General features: G+C 34.7%; 5 long non-coding RNA genes across 5 annotated transcripts; all 5 read left to right on the forward strand.

Moving 5' to 3' along the window:
- The first annotated feature begins 1,292 nt into the window (after positions 1-1,292).
- On the forward strand, positions 1,293-2,525 carry LOC145217749 (uncharacterized). Its single transcript, XR_013857475.1, has 2 exons — positions 1,293-1,635; positions 1,793-2,525. It is a non-coding gene; the product is annotated as an uncharacterized LOC145217749 (long non-coding RNA).
- A 1,415-nt stretch (positions 2,526-3,940) lies between these two features.
- Positions 3,941-6,246, forward strand: LOC145218441 (uncharacterized). The gene is made up of 2 exons (XR_013857610.1): positions 3,941-5,357; positions 5,515-6,246. It is a non-coding gene; the product is annotated as an uncharacterized LOC145218441 (long non-coding RNA).
- Positions 6,247-7,886: 1,640 nt separating this feature from the next.
- LOC145218442 (uncharacterized) lies at positions 7,887-9,945 on the forward strand. The gene is made up of 2 exons (XR_013857612.1): positions 7,887-9,056; positions 9,214-9,945. It is a non-coding gene; the product is annotated as an uncharacterized LOC145218442 (long non-coding RNA).
- A 1,416-nt stretch (positions 9,946-11,361) lies between these two features.
- Positions 11,362-13,669, forward strand: LOC145218443 (uncharacterized). The gene is made up of 2 exons (XR_013857613.1): positions 11,362-12,779; positions 12,938-13,669. It is a non-coding gene; the product is annotated as an uncharacterized LOC145218443 (long non-coding RNA).
- A 5,362-nt stretch (positions 13,670-19,031) lies between these two features.
- LOC145218761 (uncharacterized) lies at positions 19,032-21,091 on the forward strand. Its single transcript, XR_013857725.1, has 2 exons — positions 19,032-20,201; positions 20,360-21,091. It is a non-coding gene; the product is annotated as an uncharacterized LOC145218761 (long non-coding RNA).
- The last annotated feature ends 5,361 nt before the right edge of the window (positions 21,092-26,452 follow it).

Here is a 26,452-nt window from a genome sequence, read left to right on the forward strand (position 1 = left end):
AATCTGTGACAGGGTGTCAGTTTGTACCTGACACCCTATCATTGACAGGCGATAGGTGACAGCCTGTCACTAAATTGTCACAACCCCGTCTCAGAAAAATAGAGTGATGAAATGGAAGAAGTAAGCTTCTTTAGCATCAATATAGATCAATTTATATTAAAAACCTTCATATGCCATTTTGTTTGGTTAATACATTACATTAAATTGGATTATTTTATGTTTAGATATATTTTTGGATGTTTTGTTTTTCCATCTAAATGATTCTAGATATATTTTAAGGTCAAACTGGATTATTTCATTCAAACCAAAGTGGCAGCCCTGCTTGATTTCAATTAGTCAGCTTCTATTGCAAACCATACTAAGAAGCAACATGACTAAATCCATGTATAATTATAAAAAATACTTCCCGAACACAAGCAAATTAGGTCTTAAAATTGTAAAATTTCGTGCAATATTTCGTGCTTATGACTTTAATAAGGCATTTGTTAAATCTTGAAAAATTGCAAGCAGCAAAGGTAAGTGTGTTTTTTTACGATTTTTGAACTTTCATTGTCTGCCAGGCAGTCTGACGAGCTCTAACAGGGCGAAAGAGTTCAATCACTTTTTTTTAGTCAATTTGTTTATTATTTAAACATGTCTAAGCTCTGTTGTGTGTCACATTGTGATATCTGAATGCCATATTTGACAATATGAATGTTACTTGCAAAAAAGAGGAGCTCATCTGAGTTTCCAAACAATAAAATACTTTTTAGATTGGACCAACACATTTAGCTGTTTGAAAACAGTGGATTCATGAAATTCCTAGCTGCCAGACACTGTTACAACTTAGTATTTGTTTTGTTTTAACCAGCTGATTTCGCCATATTCAAAAGAAAATTGTTCATGTTTTTTGGTTTATTTCGTAGGAGAAAGCCACCAACATTTAAAGATTGGAAACCTATTAGCAGTAAACAATATTAAGAAAGTATTAAGCAACTACCAGCACAAAAGAAAGCGGTTCAATACTGGTTCTTAACAGACTTGGAGGAGTAAAACATTTGTTTTGTTTGGTATTTTAATTAATTTCTTAGTTATCCTTTTTTTGGGATCCATCTTTGCTTATACAGTTTATCACCTTGCTTTTTATTTCATTTTTGTAACTGACTCGACACAATGTTTAAACTGATCATATTTAGATCTGATTGATTCAACAACAAGCAACAGAAGTATCTGTAAAATAGTAAAAAATGACACGTATTACCATTGTATATTTTTGTTACAAAATATTGGTCAGAAAACAACCAGCCACTCTTGTGATTGTTTTAATTAATTAAAAGTTTTTGCTAATCGGTTGTTTAAAAGGTTACAAGAAAAAAACAAAAATAATCCTTAAAGGTTGCTGAATTTGTCAAACACAACCTTAAAAAATCCTAACCTAATAGTTTTGTATTCTAGTTCGAGAAGAGCACTGCTTCATTACAGGAATAAAATTGGTCAAAAAAAGTTAGATGAATCCAGGAAGACCATTAAATATTTTCCATTTTTTAAGCTTTAAAAGCAATTCTAGTGATGCTGCTAATCATTCATAATATCATTTTATTTTAGACAGTCTTCTTGAGCTATGTAGCCAATGTGGAAATTGTGATTAGAAAATAGGTAAGTTTTTTTTTTGTTTTAGACAGCATGACCCACTTTACACATAATTAATTTTGATATAGTGCACAAAATGGTAAAACAATGGTAAAAGCATAATTTTTTATCACGTGTACATAAAAACTGTGTGCTTATCTACATGTAAAACTTTTGTGAACAGATTGGAAGTGACAGTTGCAGACATTGGTATCACATCAAATGTGTGGGAATCAACACCTCTGAGCTTGGAATAATTCAGTCTTGGCAATGTCCTGTTTGCTTAAAATTTGTGATGTTATGGGTCCCCTTTCCTAAAGGAGGCACATTTTGATTTTACTCAATTTGTGTTTTTTTCCCTGAAGTTTTTTCGCAGCAGATGGTGGATATGGTCATGTAGATAGCCATTTGTCTTGACAGCTCCAGTATTTAACCCACAGGCTATCAAAGTTTAAAAACATCTCTCATAATCTGACGCACCACAAATAACGAGTTTCTGTGATGTTATAGGGATAGTGTTACTTGCATTCATTTGGGCTGGTTATTTTTTGAAGTTTTAACAGCCTTAAACAATCACCAATTGGGGATTAATTTTAAAGGACTGTTGATTGTGGTTTGATATTTTATTATTTTGCACATAGCAACCCGTTACTAACCTGCTACCCCTTAAGATGGGTGTTTTTTATTATTTTGACATGTCAATTGTTGTGTTTTACCCGATGCTCTCACTCACTATTTCCCTCTTCTTTTCTTATTTATTTATAATGCATTGTCACATGAGTATTAATCGATACACTGACAGCTAGAGAATATGGTGTGCTTGCTTAGATTTTTAAGTTCTTTATCACATCTAGTCTTTATATTAGGCATTCATAAATTTGTTGTTTTTTGTTTAATAATAAAAGTTGTCTGAAGTATTTTTTCATGCTTTATGATTACTCAAGATGTTTTTGTAACAACAATATTGCCTTAACATTTTAATTAAGTTCCTGAATATAATTGTAGTCCTGGGATCGTTGGCGCATTTTCTCCATCTATCTTCATCCTCTGCCAGTCCCATGCATTTCACCCCTGAACATTGCCAAAGCCAGTTCGTTCTGGGTCTCCTGTGTCTTCTCATGACCTTTAACAGTGCTGTGCATGATTCCATGTTACATGGCCGAACCCTTGAAACTTTCGTCTTCATGTCACATCTTCATTGAGACTGCTTCCAGTTGTTCCCCTTCCATTGTAATTTCTATGTCGCTCTCTTTATCATTTTGCCTTGACCTTACCATGATCTTGCTTTTGTCACTTCTTATCTCCATTCCATACCTTCTCATTGTACTGTCCAATGTCAGTAAGTTGCTTACCACTCTGCAATGAATTTGTCCCGCCATCAATGACACTGTTTGCTCAAAATCTTCCATTGGTTCCCTCATTATGTGCTCTAATAATATGTTGAACAAGATAAGCGACAGCATACACTCTTGACATACTGCAACCAAAGTGCACTTCTGTGGGTTGTCACTGCATTTCTGGCCGTATTATAAAGTGCTTTGATCAGAAAGATCCGGTGGAGACTGATACCATGTTTCACCTTCCTACTCTACAGAGCTTTCTCCAAACTCTGCAGGAAGTTCTTGATGTTGGTCTAAATTTTTCACCTAGTATTCGAACTGTTAGGTTTTGCTTGGTCGTCCACAGAAACTGGCTTGTTCTTCAGAAAGAAGTTTCTATCGTATTTATTCATGATCTCTTGTGTTTTCCAGGGTGCTTTCTGGTTCTATAGCTATTTCCAAAGTTTCCATTGTGGTCGCATTCACGATTTTAGAGAACTCAGATGTTAGTTCTGGCAACAATGCTTAAAATCTGCCTTTCATCTTTATTTTAAACCCCTCTCTGCAGCTTGGCTCTTTCAGACGACAAAGCAAAAACACTATTTTTTTCGAAAATTATAAATCAGTGACAAGGCGTCATTTAATCATTGACAGGACGCCAGTGAATCAGTGACAGGGTGTCAAAATCAATGACAGGGCGTCAGTGAATCTGTGACAGGGTGTCAGTAAATCTGTGACAGGGCGTCATCGAATCAGTGACAGGGTGTCAATAAATCTGTGACAGGGTGTCAGTAAATCTGTGACAGGGTGTCAGTTTGTACCTGACACCCTATCATTGACAGGCGATAGGTGACAGCCTGTCACTAAATTGTCACAACCCCGTCTCAGAAAAATAGAGTGATGAAATGGAAGAAGTAAGCTTCTTTAGCATCAATATAGATCAATTTATATTAAAAACCTTCATATGCCATTTTGTTTGGTTAATACATTACATTAAATTGGATTATTTTATGTTTAGATATATTTTTGGATGTTTTGTTTTTCCATCTAAATGATTCTAGATATATTTTAAGGTCAAACTGGATTATTTCATTCAAACCAAAGTGGCAGCCCTGCTTGATTTCAATTAGTCAGCTTCTATTGCAAACCATACTAAGAAGCAACAGGACTAAATCCATGTATAATTATAAAAAATACTTCCCGAACACAAGCAAATTAGGTCTTAAAATTGTAAAATTTCGTGCAATATTTCGTGCTTATGACTTTAATAAGGCATTTGTTAAATCTTGAAAAATTGCAAGCAGCAAAGGTAAGTGTGTTTTTTTACGATTTTTGAACTTTCATTGTCTGCCAGGCAGTCTGACGAGCTCTAACAGGGCGAAAGAGTTCAATCACTTTTTTTTAGTCAATTTGTTTATTATTTAAACATGTCTAAGCTCTGTTGTGTGTCACATTGTGATATCTGAATGCCATATTTGACAATATGAATGTTACTTGCAAAAAAGAGGAGCTCATCTGAGTTTCCAAACAATAAAATACTTTTTAGATTGGACCAACACATTTAGCTGTTTGAAAACAGTGGATTCATGAAATTCCTAGCTGCCAGACACTGTTACAACTTAGTATTTGTTTTGTTTTAACCAGCTGATTTCGCCATATTCAAATGAAAATTGTTCATGTTTTTTGGTTTATTTCTTAGGAGAAAGCCACCAACATTTAAAGATTGGAAACCTATTAGCAGTAAACAATATTAAGAAAGTATTAAGCAACTACCAGCACAAAAGAAAGCGGTTCAATACTGGTTCTTAACAGACTTGGAGGAGTAAAACATTTGTTTTGTTTGGTATTTTAATTAATTTCTTAGTTATCCTTTTTTTGGGATCCATCTTTGCTTATACAGTTTATCACCTTGCTTTTTATTTCATTTTTGTAACTGACTCGACACAATGTTTAAACTGATCATATTTAGATCTGATTGATTCAACAACAAGCAACAGAAGTATCTGTAAAATAGTAAAAAATGACACAGTATTACCATTGTATATTTTTGTTACAAAATATTGGTCAGAAAACAACCAGCCACTCTTGTGATTGTTTTAATTAATTAAAAGTTTTTGCTAATCGGTTGTTTAAAAGGTTACAAGAAAAAAACAAAAATAATCCTTAAAGGTTGCTGAATTTGTCAAACACAACCTTAAAAAATCCTAACCTAATAGTTTTGTATTCTAGTTCGAGAAGAGCACTGCTTCATTACAGGAATAAAATTGGTCAAAAAAAGTTAGATGAATCCAGGAAGACCATTAAATATTTTCCATTTTTTAAGCTTTAAAAGCAATTCTAGTGATGCTGCTAATCATTCATAATATCATTTTATTTTAGACAGTCTTCTTGAGCTATGTAGCCAATGTGGAAATTGTGATTAGAAAATAGGTAAGTTTTTTTTTGTTTTAGACAGCATGACCCACTTTACACATAATTAATTTTGATATAGTGCACAAAATGGTAAAACAATGGTAAAAGCATAATTTTTTTATCACGTGTACATAAAAACTGTGTGCTTATCTACATGTAAAACTTTTGTGAACAGATTGGAAGTGACAGTTGCAGACATTGGTATCACATCAAATGTGTGGGAATCAACACCTCTGAGCTTGGAATAATTCAGTCTTGGCAATGTCCTGTTTGCTTAAAATTTGTGATGTTATGGGTCCCCTTTCCTAAAGGAGGCACATTTTGATTTTACTCAATTTGTGTTTTTTTCCCTGAAGTTTTTTCGCAGCAGATGGTGGATATGGTCATGTAGATAGCCATTTGTCTTGACAGCTCCAGTATTTAACCCACAGGCTATCAAAGTTTAAAAACATCTCTCATAATCTGACGCACCACAAATAACGAGTTTCTGTGATGTTATAGGGATAGTGTTACTTGCATTCATTTGGGCTGGTTATTTTTTGAAGTTTTAACAGCCTTAAACAATCACCAATTGGGGATTAATTTTAAAGGACTGTTGATTGTGGTTTGATATTTTATTATTTTGCACATAGCAACCCGTTACTAACCTGCTAGCCCTTAAGATGGGTGATTTTTTTATTTTGACATGTCAATTGTTGTGTTTTACCCGATGCTCTCACTCACTATTTCCCTCTTCTTTACTTATTTATTTATAATGCATTGTCACATGAGTATTAATCGATACACTGACAGCTAGAGAATATGGTGTGCTTGCTTAGATTTTTAAGTTCTTTATCACATCTAGTCTTTATATTAGGCATTCATAAATTTGTTGTTTTTTGTTTAATAATAAAAGTTGTCTGAAGTATTTTTTCATGCTTTATGATTACTCAAGATGTTTTTGTAACAACAATATTGCCTTAACATTTTAATTAAGTTCCTGAATATAATTGTAGTCCTGGGATCGTTGGCGCATTTTCTCCATCTATCTTCATCCTCTGCCAGTCCCATGCATTTCACCCCTGAACATTGCCAAAGCCAGTTCGTTCTGGGTCTCCTGTGTCTTCTCATGACCTTTAACAGTGCTGTGCATGATTCCATGTTACATGGCCGAACCCTTGAAACTTTCGTCTTCATGTCACATCTTCATTGAGACTGCTTCCAGTTGTTCCCCTTCCATTGTAATGTCTATGTCGCTCTCTTTATCATTTTGCCTTGACCTTACCATGATCTTGCTTTTGTCACTTCTTATCTCCATTCCATACCTTCTCATTGTACTGTCCAATGTCAGTAAGTTGCTTACCACTCTGCAATGAATTTGTCCCGCCATCACTGACACTGTTTGCTCAAAATCTTCCATTGGTTCCCTCATTATGTGCTCTAATAATATGTTGAACAAGATAAGCGACAGCATACACTCTTGACATACTGCAACCAAAGTGCACTTCTGTGGGTTGTCACTGCATTTCTGGCCGTATTATAAAGTGCTTTGATCAGAAAGATCCGGTGGAGACTGATACCATGTTTCACCTTCCTACTCTACAGAGCTTTTCTCCAAACTCTGCAGGAAGTTCTTGATGTTGGTCTAAATTTTTCACCTAGTATTCGAACTGTTAGGTTTTGCTTGGTCGTCCACAGAAACTGGCTTGTTCTTCAGAAAGAAGTTTCTATCGTATTTATTCATGATCTCTTGTGTTTTCCAGGGTGCTTTCTGGTTCTATAGCTATTTCCAAAGTTTCCATTGTGGTCGCATTCACGATTTTAGAGAACTCAGATGTTAGTTCTGGCAACAATGCTTAAAATCTGCCTTTCATCTTTATTTTAAACCCCTCTCTGCAGCTTGGCTCTTTCAGACGACAAAGCAAAAACACTGTTTTTTTCGAAAATTATAAATCAGTGACAAGGCGTCATTTAATCATTGACAGGACGCCAGTGAATCAGTGACAGGGTGTCAAAATCAATGACAGGGCGTCAGTGAATCTGTGACAGGGTGTCAATAAATCAGTGACAGGGTGTCAATAAATCAGTGACAGGGTGTCAGTAAATCTGTGACAGGGTGTCAGTTTGTACCTGACACCCTATCATTGACAGGCGATAGGTGACAGCCTGTCACTAAATTGTCACAACCCCGTCTCAGAAAAATAGAGTGATGAAATGGAAGAAGTAAGCTTCTTTAGCATCAATATAGATCAATTTATATTAAAAACCTTCATATGCCATTTTGTTTGGTTAATACATTACATTAAATTGGATTATTTTATGTTTAGATATATTTTTGGATGTTTTGTTTTTCCATCTAAATGATTCTAGATATATTTTAAGGTCAAACTGGATTATTTCATTCAAACCAAAGTGGCAGCCCTGCTTGATTTCAATTAGTCAGCTTCTATTGCAAACCATACTAAGAAGCAACAGGACTAAATCCATGTATAATTATAAAAAATACTTCCCGAACACAAGCAAATTAGGTCTTAAAATTGTAAAATTTCGTGCAATATTTCGTGCTTATGACTTAATAAGGCATTTGTTAAATCTTGAAAAATTGCAAGCAGCAAAGGTAAGTGTGTTTTTTTACGATTTTTGAACTTTCATTGTCTGCCAGGCAGTCTGACGAGCTCTAACAGGGCGAAAGAGTTCAATCACTTTTTTTTAGTCAATTTGTTTATTATTTAAACATGTCTAAGCTCTGTTGTGTGTCACATTGTGATATCTGAATGCCATATTTGACAATATGAATGTTACTTGCAAAAAAGAGGAGCTCATCTGAGTTTCCAAACAATAAAATACTTTTTAGATTGGACCAACACATTTAGCTGTTTGAAAACAGTGGATTCATGAAATTCCTAGCTGCCAGACACTGTTACAACTTAGTATTTGTTTTGTTTTAACCAGCTGATTTCGCCATATTCAAATGAAAATTGTTCATGTTTTTTGGTTTATTTCTTAGGAGAAAGCCACCAACATTTAAAGATTGGAAACCTATTAGCAGTAAACAATATTAAGAAAGTATTAAGCAACTACCAGCACAAAAGAAAGCGGTTCAATACTGGTTCTTAACAGACTTGGAGGAGTAAAACATTTGTTTTGTTTGGTATTTTAATTAATTTCTTAGTTATCCTTTTTTTGGGATCCATCTTTGCTTATACAGTTTATCACCTTGCTTTTTATTTCATTTTTGTAACTGACTCGACACAATGTTTAAACTGATCATATTTAGATCTGATTGATTCAACAACAAGCAACAGAAGTATCTGTAAAATAGTAAAAAATGACACAGTATTACCATTGTATATTTTTGTTACAAAATATTGGTCAGAAAACAACCAGCCACTCTTGTGATTGTTTTAATTAATTAAAAGTTTTTGCTAATCGGTTGTTTAAAAGGTTACAAGAAAAAAACAAAAATAATCCTTAAAGGTTGCTGAATTTGTCAAACACAACCTTAAAAAATCCTAACCTAATAGTTTTGTATTCTAGTTCGAGAAGAGCACTGCTTCATTACAGGAATAAAATTGGTCAAAAAAAGTTAGATGAATCCAGGAAGACCATTAAATATTTTCCATTTTTTAAGCTTTAAAAGCAATTCTAGTGATGCTGCTAATCATTCATAATATCATTTTATTTTAGACAGTCTTCTTGAGCTATGTAGCCAATGTGGAAATTGTGATTAGAAAATAGGTAAGTTTTTTTTTGTTTTAGACAGCATGACCCACTTTACACATAATTAATTTTGATATAGTGCACAAAATGGTAAAACAATGGTAAAAGCATAATTTTTTTATCACGTGTACATAAAAACTGTGTGCTTATCTACATGTAAAACTTTTGTGAACAGATTGGAAGTGACAGTTGCAGACATTGGTATCACATCAAATGTGTGGGAATCAACACCTCTGAGCTTGGAATAATTCAGTCTTGGCAATGTCCTGTTTGCTTAAAATTTGTGATGTTATGGGTCCCCTTTCCTAAAGGAGGCACATTTTGATTTTACTCAATTTGTGTTTTTTTCCCTGAAGTTTTTTCGCAGCAGATGGTGGATATGGTCATGTAGATAGCCATTTGTCTTGACAGCTCCAGTATTTAACCCACAGGCTATCAAAGTTTAAAAACATCTCTCATAATCTGACGCACCACAAATAACGAGTTTCTGTGATGTTATAGGGATAGTGTTACTTGCATTCATTTGGGCTGGTTATTTTTTGAAGTTTTAACAGCCTTAAACAATCACCAATTGGGGATTAATTTTAAAGGACTGTTGATTGTGGTTTGATATTTTATTATTTTGCACATAGCAACCCGTTACTAACCTGCTAGCCCTTAAGATGGGTGATTTTTTTATTTTGACATGTCAATTGTTGTGTTTTACCCGATGCTCTCACTCACTATTTCCCTCTTCTTTACTTATTTATTTATAATGCATTGTCACATGAGTATTAATCGATACACTGACAGCTAGAGAATATGGTGTGCTTGCTTAGATTTTTAAGTTCTTTATCACATCTAGTCTTTATATTAGGCATTCATAAATTTGTTGTTTTTTGTTTAATAATAAAAGTTGTCTGAAGTATTTTTTCATGCTTTATGATTACTCAAGATGTTTTTGTAACAACAATATTGCCTTAACATTTTAATTAAGTTCCTGAATATAATTGTAGTCCTGGGATCGTTGGCGCATTTTCTCCATCTATCTTCATCCTCTGCCAGTCCCATGCATTTCACCCCTGAACATTGCCAAAGCCAGTTCGTTCTGGGTCTCCTGTGTCTTCTCATGACCTTTAACAGTGCTGTGCATGATTCCATGTTACATGGCCGAACCCTTGAAACTTTCGTCTTCATGTCACATCTTCATTGAGACTGCTTCCAGTTGTTCCCCTTCCATTGTAATGTCTATGTCGCTCTCTTTATCATTTTGCCTTGACCTTACCATGATCTTGCTTTTGTCACTTCTTATCTCCATTCCATACCTTCTCATTGTACTGTCCAATGTCAGTAAGTTGCTTACCACTCTGCAATGAATTTGTCCCGCCATCACTGACACTGTTTGCTCAAAATCTTCCATTGGTTCCCTCATTATGTGCTCTAATAATATGTTGAACAAGATAAGCGACAGCATACACTCTTGACATACTGCAACCAAAGTGCACTTCTGTGGGTTGTCACTGCATTTCTGGCCGTATTATAAAGTGCTTTGATCAGAAAGATCCGGTGGAGACTGATACCATGTTTCACCTTCCTACTCTACAGAGCTTTTCTCCAAACTCTGCAGGAAGTTCTTGATGTTGGTCTAAATTTTTCACCTAGTATTCGAACTGTTAGGTTTTGCTTGGTCGTCCGCAGAAACTGGCTTGTTCTTCAGAAAGAAGTTTCTATCGTATTTATTCATGATCTCTTGTGTTTTCCAGGGTGCTTTCTGGTTCTATAGCTATTTCCAAAGTTTCCATTGTGGTCGCATTCACGATTTTAGAGAACTCAGATGTTAGTTCTGGCAACAATGCTTAAAATCTGCCTTTCATCTTTATTTTAAACCCCTCTCTGCAACTTGGCTCTTTCAGACAACAAAGCAAAAACACTGTTTTTTTCGAAAATTATAAATCAGTGACAAGGCGTCATTTAATCATTGACAGGACGCCAGTGAATCAGTGACAGGGTGTCAAAATCAATGACAGGGCGTCAGTGAATCTGTGACAGGGTGTCAGTAAATCTGTGACAGGGCGTCATCGAATCAGTGACAGGGTGTCAATAAATCTGTGACAGGGTGTCAGTAAATCTGTGACAGGGTGTCAGTTTGTACCTGACACCCTATCATTGACAGGCGATAGGTGACAGCCTGTCACTAAATTGTCACAACCCCGTCTCAGAAAAATAGAGTGATGAAATGGAAGAAGTAAGCTTCTTTAGCATCAATATAGATCAATTTATATTAAAAACCTTCATATGCCATTTTGTTTGGTTAATACATTACATTAAATTGGATTATTTTATGTTTAGATATATTTTTGGATGTTTTGTTTTTCCATCTAAATGATTCTAGATATATTTTAAGGTCAAACTGGATTATTTCATTCAAACCAAAGTGGCAGCCCTGCTTGATTTCAATTAGTCAGCTTCTATTGCAAACCATACTAAGAAGCAACAGGACTAAATCCATGTATAATTATAAAAAATACTTCCCGAACACAAGCAAATTAGGTCTTAAAATTGTAAAATTTCGTGCAATATTTCGTGCTTATGACTTTAATAAGGCATTTGTTAAATCTTGAAAAATTGCAAGCAGCAAAGGTAAGTGTGTTTTTTTACGATTTTTGAACTTTCATTGTCTGCCAGGCAGTCTGACGAGCTCTAACAGGGCGAAAGAGTTCAATCACTTTTTTTTAGTCAATTTGTTTATTATTTAAACATGTCTAAGCTCTGTTGTGTGTCACATTGTGATATCTGAATGCCATATTTGACAATATGAATGTTACTTGCAAAAAAGAGGAGCTCATCTGAGTTTCCAAACAATAAAATACTTTTTAGATTGGACCAACACATTTAGCTGTTTGAAAACAGTGGATTCATGAAATTCCTAGCTGCCAGACACTGTTACAACTTAGTATTTGTTTTGTTTTAACCAGCTGATTTCGCCATATTCAAATGAAAATTGTTCATGTTTTTTGGTTTATTTCTTAGGAGAAAGCCACCAACATTTAAAGATTGGAAACCTATTAGCAGTAAACAATATTAAGAAAGTATTAAGCAACTACCAGCACAAAAGAAAGCGGTTCAATACTGGTTCTTAACAGACTTGGAGGAGTAAAACATTTGTTTTGTTTGGTATTTTAATTAATTTCTTAGTTATCCTTTTTTTGGGATCCATCTTTGCTTATACAGTTTATCACCTTGCTTTTTATTTCATTTTTGTAACTGACTCGACACAATGTTTAAACTGATCATATTTAGATCTGATTGATTCAACAACAAGCAACAGAAGTATCTGTAAAATAGTAAAAAATGACACAGTATTACCATTGTATATTTTTGTTACAAAATATTGGTCAGAAAACAACCAGCCACTCTTGTGATTGTTTTAATTAATTAAAAGTTTTTGCTAATCGGTTGTTTAAAAGGTTACAAGAAAAAAACAAAAATAATCCTTAAAGGTTGCTGAATTTGTCAAACACAACCTTAAAAAATCCTAACCTAATAGTTTTGTATTCTAGTTCGAGAAGAGCACTGCTTCATTACAGGAATAAAATTGGTCAAAAAAAAGTTAGATGAATCCAGGAAGACCATTAAATATTTTCCATTTTTTAAGCTTTAAAAGCAATTCTAGTGATGCTGCTAATCATTCATAATATCATTTTATTTTAGACAGTCTTCTTGAGCTATGTAGCCAATGTGGAAATTGTGATTAGAAAATAGGTAAGTTTTTTTTTTGTTTTAGACAGCATGACCCACTTTACACATAATTAATTTTGATATAGTGCACAAAATGGTAAAACAATGGTAAAAGCATAATTTTTTTATCACGTGTACATAAAAACTGTGTGCTTATCTACATGTAAAACTTTTGTGAACAGATTGGAAGTGACAGTTGCAGACATTGGTATCACATCAAATGTGTGGGAATCAACACCTCTGAGCTTGGAATAATTCAGTCTTGGCAATGTCCTGTTTGCTTAAAATTTGTGATGTTATGGGTCCCCTTTCCTAAAGGAGGCACATTTTGATTTTACTCAATTTGTGTTTTTTTCCCTGAAGTTTTTTCGCAGCAGATGGTGGATATGGTCATGTAGATAGCCATTTGTCTTGACAGCTCCAGTATTTAACCCACAGGCTATCAAAGTTTAAAAACATCTCTCATAATCTGACGCACCACAAATAACGAGTTTCTGTGATGTTATAGGGATAGTGTTACTTGCATTCATTTGGGCTGGTTATTTTTTGAAGTTTTAACAGCCTTAAACAATCACCAATTGGGGATTAATTTTAAAGGACTGTTGATTGTGGTTTGATATTTTATTATTTTGCACATAGCAACCCGTTACTAACCTGCTAGCCCTTAAGATGGGTGATTTTTTTATTTTGACATGTCAATTGTTGTGTTTTACCCGATGCTCTCACTCACTATTTCCCTCTTCTTTACTTATTTATTTATAATGCATTGTCACATGAGTATTAATCGATACACTGACAGCTAGAGAATATGGTGTGCTTGCTTAGATTTTTAAGTTCTTTATCACATCTAGTCTTTATATTAGGCATTCATAAATTTGTTGTTTTTTGTTTAATAATAAAAGTTGTCTGAAGTATTTTTTCATGCTTTATGATTACTCAAGATGTTTTTGTAACAACAATATTGCCTTAACATTTTAATTAAGTTCCTGAATATAATTGTAGTCCTGGGATCGTTGGCGCATTTTCTCCATCTATCTTCATCCTCTGCCAGTCCCATGCATTTCACCCCTGAACATTGCCAAAGCCAGTTCGTTCTGGGTCTCCTGTGTCTTCTCATGACCTTTAACAGTGCTGTGCATGATTCCATGTTACATGGCCGAACCCTTGAAACTTTCGTCTTCATGTCACATCTTCATTGAGACTGCTTCCAGTTGCTCCCCTTCCATTGTAATGTCTATGTCGCTCTCTTTATCATTTTGCCTTGACCTTACCATGATCTTGCTTTTGTCACTTCTTATCTCCATTCCATACCTTCTCATTGTACTGTCCAATGTCAGTAAGTTGCTTACCACTCTGCAATGAATTTGTCCCGCCATCACTGACACTGTTTGCTCAAAATCTTCCATTGGTTCCCTCATTATGTGCTCTAATAATATGTTGAACAAGATAAGCGACAGCATACACTCTTGACATACTGCAACCAAAGTGCACTTCTGTGGGTTGTCACTGCATTTCTGGCCGTATTATAAAGTGCTTTGATCAGAAAGATCCGGTGGAGACTGATACCATGTTTCACCTTCCTACTCTACAGAGCTTTTCTCCAAACTCTGCAGGAAGTTCTTGATGTTGGTCTAAATTTTTCACCTAGTATTCGAACTGTTAGGTTTTGCTTGGTCGTCCACAGAAACTGGCTTGTTCTTCAGAAAGAAGTTTCTATCGTATTTATTCATGATCTCTTGTGTTTTCCAGGGTGCTTTCTGGTTCTATAGCTATTTCCAAAGTTTCCATTGTGGTCGCATTCACGATTTTAGAGAACTCAGATGTTAGTTCTGGCAACAATGCTTAAAATCTGCCTTTCATCTTTATTTTAAACCCCTCTCTGCAGCTTGGCTCTTTCAGACGACAAAGCAAAAACACTGTTTTTTCGAAAATTATAAATCAGTGACAAGGCGTCATTTAATCATTGACAGGACGCCAGTGAATCAGTGACAGGGTGTCAAAATCAATGACAGGGCGTCAGTGAATCTGTGACAGGGCGTCATCGAATCAGTGACAGGGTGTCAATAAATCTGTGACAGCGTGTCAGTAAATCTGTGACAGGGTGTCAGTTTGTACCTGACACCCTATCATTGACAGGCGATAGGTGACAGCCTGTCACTAAATTGTCACAACCCCGTCTCAGAAAAATAGAGTGATGAAATGGAAGAAGTAAGCTTCTTTAGCATCAATATAGATCAATTTATATTAAAAACCTTCATATGCCATTTTGTTTGGTTAATACATTACATTAAATTGGATTATTTTATGTTTAGATATATTTTTGGATGTTTTGTTTTTCCATCTAAATGATTCTAGATATATTTTAAGGTCAAACTGGATTATTTCATTCAAACCAAAGTGGCAGCCCTGCTTGATTTCAATTAGTCAGCTTCTATTGCAAACCATACTAAGAAGCAACAGGACTAAATCCATGTATAATTATAAAAAATACTTCCCGAACACAAGCAAATTAGGTCTTAAAATTGTAAAATTTCGTGCAATATTTCGTGCTTATGACTTTAATAAGGCATTTGTTAAATCTTGAAAAATTGCAAGCAGCAAAGGTAAGTGTGTTTTTTTACGATTTTTGAACTTTCATTGTCTGCCAGGCAGTCTGACGAGCTCTAACAGGGCGAAAGAGTTCAATCACTTTTTTTTAGTCAATTTGTTTATTATTTAAACATGTCTAAGCTCTGTTGTGTGTCACATTGTGATATCTGAATGCCATATTTGACAATATGAATGTTACTTGCAAAAAAGAGGAGCTCATCTGAGTTTCCAAACAATAAAATACTTTTTAGATTGGACCAACACATTTAGCTGTTTGAAAACAGTGGATTCATGAAATTCCTAGCTGCCAGACACTGTTACAACTTAGTATTTGTTTTGTTTTAACCAGCTGATTTCGCCATATTCAAATGAAAATTGTTCATGTTTTTTGGTTTATTTCTTAGGAGAAAGCCACCAACATTTAAAGATTGGAAACCTATTAGCAGTAAACAATATTAAGAAAGTATTAAGCAACTACCAGCACAAAAGAAAGCGGTTCAATACTGGTTCTTAACAGACTTGGAGGAGTAAAACATTTGTTTTGTTTGGTATTTTAATTAATTTCTTAGTTATCCTTTTTTTGGGATCCATCTTTGCTTATACAGTTTATCACCTTGCTTTTTATTTCATTTTTGTAACTGACTCGACACAATGTTTAAACTGATCATATTTAGATCTGATTGATTCAACAACAAGCAACAGAAGTATCTGTAAAATAGTAAAAAATGACACAGTATTACCATTGTATATTTTTGTTACAAAATATTGGTCAGAAAACAACCAGCCACTCTTGTGATTGTTTTAATTAATTAAAAGTTTTTGCTAATCGGTTGTTTAAAAGGTTACAAGAAAAAAACAAAAATAATCCTTAAAGGTTGCTGAATTTGTCAAACACAACCTTAAAAAATCCTAACCTAATAGTTTTGTATTCTAGTTCGAGAAGAGCACTGCTTCATTACAGGAATAAAATTGGTCAAAAAAAGTTAGATGAATCCAGGAAGACCATTAAATATTTTCCATTTTTTAAGCTTTAAAAGCAATTCTAGTGATGCTGCTAATCATTCATAATATCATTTTATTTTAGACAGTCTTCTTGAGCTATGTAGCCAAGGTGGAAATTGTGATTAGAAAATAGGTAAGTTTTTTTTTTGTTTTAGACAGCATGACCCACTTTACACATAATTAATTTTGATATAGTGCACAAAATGGTAAAACAATGGTAAAAGCATAATTTTTTTATCACGTGTACATAAAAACTGTGTGCTTATCTACATGTAAAACTTTTGTGAACAGATTGGAAGTGACAGTTGCAGACATTGGTATCACATCAAATGTGTGGGAATCAACACCTCTGAGCTTGGAATAATTCAGTCTTGGCAATGTCCTGTTTGCTTAAAATTTGTGATGTTATGGGTCCCCTTTCCTAAAGGAGGCACATTTTGATTTTACTCAATTTGTGTTTTTTTCCCTGAAGTTTTTTCGCAGCAGATGGTGGATATGGTCATGTAGATAGCCATTTGTCTTGACAGCTCCAGTATTTAACCCACAGGCTATCAAAGTTTAAAAACATCTCTCATAATCTGACGCACCACAAATAACGAGTTTCTGTGATGTTATAGGGATAGTGTTACTTGCATTCATTTGGGCTGGTTATTTTTTGAAGTTTTAACAGCCTTAAACAATCACCAATTGGGGATTAATTTTAAAGGACTGTTGATTGTGGTTTGATATTTTATTATTTTGCACATAGCAACCCGTTACTAACCTGCTAGCCCTTAAGATGGGTGATTTTTTTATTTTGACATGTCAATTGTTGTGTTTTACCCGATGCTCTCACTCACTATTTCCCTCTTCTTTACTTATTTATTTATAATGCATTGTCACACGAGTATTAATCGATACACTGACAGCTAGAGAATATGGTGTGCTTGCTTAGATTTTTAAGTTCTTTATCACATCTAGTCTTTATATTAGGCATTCATAAATTTGTTGTTTTTTGTTTAATAATAAAAGTTGTCTGAAGTATTTTTTCATGCTTTATGATTACTCAAGATGTTTTTGTAACAACAATATTGCCTTAACATTTTAATTAAGTTCCTGAATATAATTGTAGTCCTGGGATCGTTGGCGCATTTTCTCCATCTATCTTCATCCTCTGCCAGTCCCATGCATTTCACCCCTGAACATTGCCAAAGCCAGTTCGTTCTGGGTCTCCTGTGTCTTCTCATGACCTTTAACAGTGCTGTGCATGATTCCATGTTACATGGCCGAACCCTTGAAACTTTCGTCTTCATGTCACATCTTCATTGAGACTGCTTCCAGTTGCTCCCCTTCCATTGTAATGTCTATGTCGCTCTCTTTATCATTTTGCCTTGACCTTACCATGATCTTGCTTTTGTCACTTCTTATCTCCATTCCATACCTTCTCATTGTACTGTCCAATGTCAGTAAGTTGCTTACCACTCTGCAATGAATTTGTCCCGCCATCACTGACACTGTTTGCTCAAAATCTTCCATTGGTTCCCTCATTATGTGCTCTAATAATATGTTGAACAAGATAAGCGACAGCATACACTCTTGACATACTGCAACCAAAGTGCACTTCTGTGGGTTGTCACTGCATTTCTGGCCGTATTATAAAGTGCTTTGATCAGAAAGATCCGGTGGAGACTGATACCATGTTTCACCTTCCTACTCTACAGAGCTTTTCTCCAAACTCTGCAGGAAGTTCTTGATGTTGGTCTAAATTTTTCACCTAGTATTCGAACTGTTAGGTTTTGCTTGGTCGTCCACAGAAACTGGCTTGTTCTTCAGAAAGAAGTTTCTATCGTATTTATTCATGATCTCTTGTGTTTTCCAGGGTGCTTTCTGGTTCTATAGCTATTTCCAAAGTTTCCATTGTGGTCGCATTCACGATTTTAGAGAACTCAGATGTTAGTTCTGGCAACAATGCTTAAAATCTGCCTTTCATCTTTATTTTAAACCCCTCTCTGCAGCTTGGCTCTTTCAGACGACAAAGCAAAAACACTGTTTTTTTCGAAAATTATAAATCAGTGACAAGGCGTCATTTAATCATTGACAGGACGCCAGTGAATCAGTGACAGGGTGTCAAAATCAATGACAGGGCGTCAGTGAATCTGTGACAGGGTGTCAGTAAATCTGTGACAGGGCGTCATCGAATCAGTGACAGGGTGTCAATAAATCTGTGACAGGGTGTCAGTAAATCTGTGACAGGGTGTCAGTTTGTACCTGACACCCTATCATTGACAGGCGATAGGTGACAGCCTGTCACTAAATTGTCACAACCCCGTCTCAGAAAAATAGAGTGATGAAATGGAAGAAGTAAGCTTCTTTAGCATCAATATAGATCAATTTATATTAAAAACCTTCATATGCCATTTTGTTTGGTTAATACATTACATTAAATTGGATTATTTTATGTTTAGATATATTTTTGGATGTTTTGTTTTTCCATCTAAATGATTCTAGATATATTTTAAGGTCAAACTGGATTATTTCATTCAAACCAAAGTGGCAGCCCTGCTTGATTTCAATTAGTCAGCTTCTATTGCAAACCATACTAAGAAGCAACAGGACTAAATCCATGTATAATTATAAAAAATACTTCCCGAACACAAGCAAATTAGGTCTTAAAATTGTAAAATTTCGTGCAATATTTCGTGCTTATGACTTAATAAGGCATTTGTTAAATCTTGAAAAATTGCAAGCAGCAAAGGTAAGTGTGTTTTTTTACGATTTTTGAACTTTCATTGTCTGCCAGGCAGTCTGACGAGCTCTAACAGGGCGAAAGAGTTCAATCACTTTTTTTTAGTCAATTTGTTTATTATTTAAACATGTCTAAGCTCTGTTGTGTGTCACATTGTGATATCTGAATGCCATATTTGACAATATGAATGTTACTTGCAAAAAAGAGGAGCTCATCTGAGTTTCCAAACAATAAAATACTTTTTAGATTGGACCAACACATTTAGCTGTTTGAAAACAGTGGATTCATGAAATTCCTAGCTGCCAGACACTGTTACAACTTAGTATTTGTTTTGTTTTAACCAGCTGATTTCGCCATATTCAAATGAAAATTGTTCATGTTTTTTGGTTTATTTCTTAGGAGAAAGCCACCAACATTTAAAGATTGGAAACCTATTAGCAGTAAACAATATTAAGAAAGTATTAAGCAACTACCAGCACAAAAGAAAGCGGTTCAATACTGGTTCTTAACAGACTTGGAGGAGTAAAACATTTGTTTTGTTTGGTATTTTAATTAATTTCTTAGTTATCCTTTTTTTGGGATCCATCTTTGCTTATACAGTTTATCACCTTGCTTTTTATTTCATTTTTGTAACTGACTCGACACAATGTTTAAACTGATCATATTTAGATCTGATTGATTCAACAACAAGCAACAGAAGTATCTGTAAAATAGTAAAAAATGACACAGTATTACCATTGTATATTTTTGTTACAAAATATTGGTCAGAAAACAACCAGCCACTCTTGTGATTGTTTTAATTAATTAAAAGTTTTTGCTAATCGGTTGTTTAAAAGGTTACAAGAAAAAAACAAAAATAATCCTTAAAGGTTGCTGAATTTGTCAAACACAACCTTAAAAAATCCTAACCTAATAGTTTTGTATTCTAGTTCGAGAAGAGCACTGCTTCATTACAGGAATAAAATTGGTCAAAAAAAGTTAGATGAATCCAGGAAGACCATTAAATATTTTCCATTTTTTAAGCTTTAAAAGCAATTCTAGTGATGCTGCTAATCATTCATAATATCATTTTATTTTAGACAGTCTTCTTGAGCTATGTAGCCAATGTGGAAATTGTGATTAGAAAATAGGTAAGTTTTTTTTTTGTTTTAGACAGCATGACCCACTTTACACATAATTAATTTTGATATAGTGCACAAAATGGTAAAACAATGGTAAAAGCATAATTTTTTTATCACGTGTACATAAAAACTGTGTGCTTATCTACATGTAAAACTTTTGTGAACAGATTGGAAGTGACAGTTGCAGACATTGGTATCACATCAAATGTGTGGGAATCAACACCTCTGAGCTTGGAATAATTCAGTCTTGGCAATGTCCTGTTTGCTTAAAATTTGTGATGTTATGGGTCCCCTTTCCTAAAGGAGGCACATTTTGATTTTACTCAATTTGTGTTTTTTTCCCTGAAGTTTTTTCGCAGCAGATGGTGGATATGGTCATGTAGATAGCCATTTGTCTTGACAGCTCCAGTATTTAACCCACAGGCTATCAAAGTTTAAAAACATCTCTCATAATCTGACGCACCACAAATAACGAGTTTCTGTGATGTTATAGGGATAGTGTTACTTGCATTCATTTGGGCTGGTTATTTTTTGAAGTTTTAACAGCCTTAAACAATCACCAATTGGGGATTAATTTTAAAGGACTGTTGATTGTGGTTTGATATTTTATTATTTTGCACATAGCAACCCGTTACTAACCTGCTAGCCCTTAAGATGGGTGATTTTTTTATTTTGACATGTCAATTGTTGTGTTTTACCCGATGCTCTCACTCACTATTTCCCTCTTCTTTACTTATTTATTTATAATGCATTGTCACATGAGTATTAATCGATACACTGACAGCTAGAGAATATGGTGTGCTTGCTTAGATTTTTAAGTTCTTTATCACATCTAGTCTTTATATTAGGCATTCATAAATTTGTTGTTTTTTGTTTAATAATAAAAGTTGTCTGAAGTATTTTTTCATGCTTTATGATTACTCAAGATGTTTTTGTAACAACAATATTGCCTTAACATTTTAATTAAGTTCCTGAATATAATTGTAGTCCTGGGATCGTTGGCGCATTTTCTCCATCTATCTTCATCCTCTGCCAGTCCCATGCATTTCACCCCTGAACATTGCCAAAGCCAGTTCGTTCTGGGTCTCCTGTGTCTTCTCATGACCTTTAACAGTGCTGTGCATGATTCCATGTTACATGGCCGAACCCTTGAAACTTTCGTCTTCATGTCACATCTTCATTGAGACTGCTTCCAGTTGCTCCCCTTCCATTGTAATGTCTATGTCGCTCTCTTTATCATTTTGCCTTGACCTTACCATGATCTTGCTTTTGTCACTTCTTATCTCCATTCCATACCTTCTCATTGTACTGTCCAATGTCAGTAAGTTGCTTACCACTCTGCAATGAATTTGTCCCGCCATCACTGACACTGTTTGCTCAAAATCTTCCATTGGTTCCCTCATTATGTGCTCTAATAATATGTTGAACAAGATAAGCGACAGCATACACTCTTGACATACTGCAACCAAAGTGCACTTCTGTGGGTTGTCACTGCATTTCTGGCCGTATTATAAAGTGCTTTGATCAGAAAGATCCGGTGGAGACTGATACCATGTTTCACCTTCCTACTCTACAGAGCTTTTCTCCAAACTCTGCAGGAAGTTCTTGATGTTGGTCTAAATTTTTCACCTAGTATTCGAACTGTTAGGTTTTGCTTGGTCGTCCACAGAAACTGGCTTGTTCTTCAGAAAGAAGTTTCTATCGTATTTATTCATGATCTCTTGTGTTTTCCAGGGTGCTTTCTGGTTCTATAGCTATTTCCAAAGTTTCCATTGTGGTCGCATTCACGATTTTAGAGAACTCAGATGTTAGTTCTGGCAACAATGCTTAAAATCTGCCTTTCATCTTTATTTTAAACCCCTCTCTGCAGCTTGGCTCTTTCAGACGACAAAGCAAAAACACTGTTTTTTTCGAAAATTATAAATCAGTGACAAGGCGTCATTTAATCATTGACAGGACGCCAGTGAATCAGTGACAGGGTGTCAAAATCAATGACAGGGCGTCAGTGAATCTGTGACAGGGTGTCAATAAATCAGTGACAGGGTGTCAATAAATCAGTGACAGGGTGTCAGTAAATCTGTGACAGGGTGTCAGTTTGTACCTGACACCCTATCATTGACAGGCGATAGGTGACAGCCTGTCACTAAATTGTCACAACCCCGTCTCAGAAAAATAGAGTGATGAAATGGAAGAAGTAAGCTTCTTTAGCATCAATATAGATCAATTTATATTAAAAACCTTCATATGCCATTTTGTTTGGTTAATACATTACATTAAATTGGATTATTTTATGTTTAGATATATTTTTGGATGTTTTGTTTTTCCATCTAAATGATTCTAGATATATTTTAAGGTCAAACTGGATTATTTCATTCAAACCAAAGTGGCAGCCCTGCTTGATTTCAATTAGTCAGCTTCTATTGCAAACCATACTAAGAAGCAACAGGACTAAATCCATGTATAATTATAAAAAATACTTCCCGAACACAAGCAAATTAGGTCTTAAAATTGTAAAATTTCGTGCAATATTTCGTGCTTATGACTTAATAAGGCATTTGTTAAATCTTGAAAAATTGCAAGCAGCAAAGGTAAGTGTGTTTTTTTACGATTTTTGAACTTTCATTGTCTGCCAGGCAGTCTGACGAGCTCTAACAGGGCGAAAGAGTTCAATCACTTTTTTTTAGTCAATTTGTTTATTATTTAAACATGTCTAAGCTCTGTTGTGTGTCACATTGTGATATCTGAATGCCATATTTGACAATATGAATGTTACTTGCAAAAAAGAGGAGCTCATCTGAGTTTCCAAACAATAAAATACTTTTTAGATTGGACCAACACATTTAGCTGTTTGAAAACAGTGGATTCATGAAATTCCTAGCTGCCAGACACTGTTACAACTTAGTATTTGTTTTGTTTTAACCAGCTGATTTCGCCATATTCAAATGAAAATTGTTCATGTTTTTTGGTTTATTTCTTAGGAGAAAGCCACCAACATTTAAAGATTGGAAACCTATTAGCAGTAAACAATATTAAGAAAGTATTAAGCAACTACCAGCACAAAAGAAAGCGGTTCAATACTGGTTCTTAACAGACTTGGAGGAGTAAAACATTTGTTTTGTTTGGTATTTTAATTAATTTCTTAGTTATCCTTTTTTTGGGATCCATCTTTGCTTATACAGTTTATCACCTTGCTTTTTATTTCATTTTTGTAACTGACTCGACACAATGTTTAAACTGATCATATTTAGATCTGATTGATTCAACAACAAGCAACAGAAGTATCTGTAAAATAGTAAAAAATGACACAGTATTACCATTGTATATTTTTGTTACAAAATATTGGTCAGAAAACAACCAGCCACTCTTGTGATTGTTTTAATTAATTAAAAGTTTTTGCTAATCGGTTGTTTAAAAGGTTACAAGAAAAAAACAAAAATAATCCTTAAAGGTTGCTGAATTTGTCAAACACAACCTTAAAAAATCCTAACCTAATAGTTTTGTATTCTAGTTCGAGAAGAGCACTGCTTCATTACAGGAATAAAATTGGTCAAAAAAAGTTAGATGAATCCAGGAAGACCATTAAATATTTTCCATTTTTTAAGCTTTAAAAGCAATTCTAGTGATGCTGCTAATCATTCATAATATCATTTTATTTTAGACAGTCTTCTTGAGCTATGTAGCCAATGTGGAAATTGTGATTAGAAAATAGGTAAGTTTTTTTTTTGTTTTAGACAGCATGACCCACTTTACACATAATTAATTTTGATATAGTGCACAAAATGGTAAAACAATGGTAAAAGCATAATTTTTTTATCACGTGTACATAAAAACTGTGTGCTTATCTACATGTAAAACTTTTGTGAACAGATTGGAAGTGACAGTTGCAGACATTGGTATCACATCAAATGTGTGGGAATCAACACCTCTGAGCTTGGAATAATTCAGTCTTGGCAATGTCCTGTTTGCTTAAAATTTGTGATGTTATGGGTCCCCTTTCCTAAAGGAGGCACATTTTGATTTTACTCAATTTGTGTTTTTTTCCCTGAAGTTTTTTCGCAGCAGATGGTGGATATGGTCATGTAGATAGCCATTTGTCTTGACAGCTCCAGTATTTAACCCACAGGCTATCAAAGTTTAAAAACATCTATCATAATCTGACGCACCACAAATAACGAGTTTCTGTGATGTTATAGGGATAGTGTTACTTGCATTCATTTGGGCTGGTTATTTTTTGAAGTTTTAACAGCCTTAAACAATCACCAATTGGGGATTAATTTTAAAGGACTGTTGATTGTGGTTTGATATTTTATTATTTTGCACATAGCAACCCGTTACTAACCTGCTAGCCCTTAAGATGGGTGATTTTTTTATTTTGACATGTCAATTGTTGTGTTTTACCCGATGCTCTCACTCACTATTTCCCTCTTCTTTACTTATTTATTTATAATGCATTGTCACATGAGTATTAATCGATACACTGACAGCTAGAGAATATGGTGTGCTTGCTTAGATTTTTAAGTTCTTTATCACATCTAGTCTTTATATTAGGCATTCATAAATTTGTTGTTTTTTGTTTAATAATAAAAGTTGTCTGAAGTATTTTTTCATGCTTTATGATTACTCAAGATGTTTTTGTAACAACAATATTGCCTTAACATTTTAATTAAGTTCCTGAATATAATTGTAGTCCTGGGATCGTTGGCGCATTTTCTCCATCTATCTTCATCCTCTGCCAGTCCCATGCATTTCACCCCTGAACATTGCCAAAGCCAGTTCGTTCTGGGTCTCCTGTGTCTTCTCATGACCTTTAACAGTGCTGTGCATGATTCCATGTTACATGGCCGAACCCTTGAAACTTTCGTCTTCATGTCACATCTTCATTGAGACTGCTTCCAGTTGCTCCCCTTCCATTGTAATGTCTATGTCGCTCTCTTTATCATTTTGCCTTGACCTTACCATGATCTTGCTTTTGTCACTTCTTATCTCCATTCCATACCTTCTCATTGTACTGTCCAATGTCAGTAAGTTGCTTACCACTCTGCAATGAATTTGTCCCGCCATCACTGACACTGTTTGCTCAAAATCTTCCATTGGTTCCCTCATTATGTGCTCTAATAATATGTTGAACAAGATAAGCGACAGCATACACTCTTGACATACTGCAACCAAAGTGCACTTCTGTGGGTTGTCACTGCATTTCTGGCCGTATTATAAAGTGCTTTGATCAGAAAGATCCGGTGGAGACTGATACCATGTTTCACCTTCCTACTCTACAGAGCTTTTCTCCAAACTCTGCAGGAAGTTCTTGATGTTGGTCTAAATTTTTCACCTAGTATTCGAACTGTTAGGTTTTGCTTGGTCGACCACAGAAACTGGCTTGTTCTTCAGAAAGAAGTTTCTATCGTATTTATTCATGATCTCTTGTGTTTTCCAGGGTGCTTTCTGGTTCTATAGCTATTTCCAAAGTTTCCATTGTGGTCGCATTCACGATTTTAGAGAACTCAGATGTTAGTTCTGGCAACAATGCTTAAAATCTGCCTTTCATCTTTATTTTAAACCCCTCTCTGCAACTTGGCTCTTTCAGACGACAAAGCAAAAACACTGTTTTTTTCGAAAATTATAAATCAGTGACAAGGCGTCATTTAATCATTGACAGGACGCCAGTGAATCAGTGACAGGGTGTCAAAATCAATGACAGGGCGTCAGTGAATCTGTGACAGGGTGTCAGTAAATCTGTGACAGGGCGTCATCGAATCAGTGACAGGGTGTCAATAAATCTGTGACAGGGTGTCAGTAAATCTGTGACAGGGTGTCAGTTTGTACCTGACACCCTATCATTGACAGGCGATAGGTGACAGCCTGTCACTAAATTGTCACAACCCCGTCTCAGAAAAATAGAGTGATGAAATGGAAGAAGTAAGCTTCTTTAGCATCAATATAGATCAATTTATATTAAAAACCTTCATATGCCATTTTGTTTGGTTAATACATTACATTAAATTGGATTATTTTATGTTTAGATATATTTTTGGATGTTTTGTTTTTCCATCTAAATGATTCTAGATATATTTTAAGGTCAAACTGGATTATTTCATTCAAACCAAAGTGGCAGCCCTGCTTGATTTCAATTAGTCAGCTTCTATTGCAAACCATACTAAGAAGCAACAGGACTAAATCCATGTATAATTATAAAAAATACTTCCCGAACACAAGCAAATTAGGTCTTAAAATTGTAAAATTTCGTGCAATATTTCGTGCTT

Source organism: Phallusia mammillata, chromosome 3 (genome assembly GCF_965637545.1).
Source record: "Phallusia mammillata chromosome 3, kaPhaMamm4.hap1.1, whole genome shotgun sequence".
NCBI classification, from domain to species: Eukaryota; Metazoa; Chordata; class Ascidiacea; order Phlebobranchia; family Ascidiidae; genus Phallusia; species Phallusia mammillata.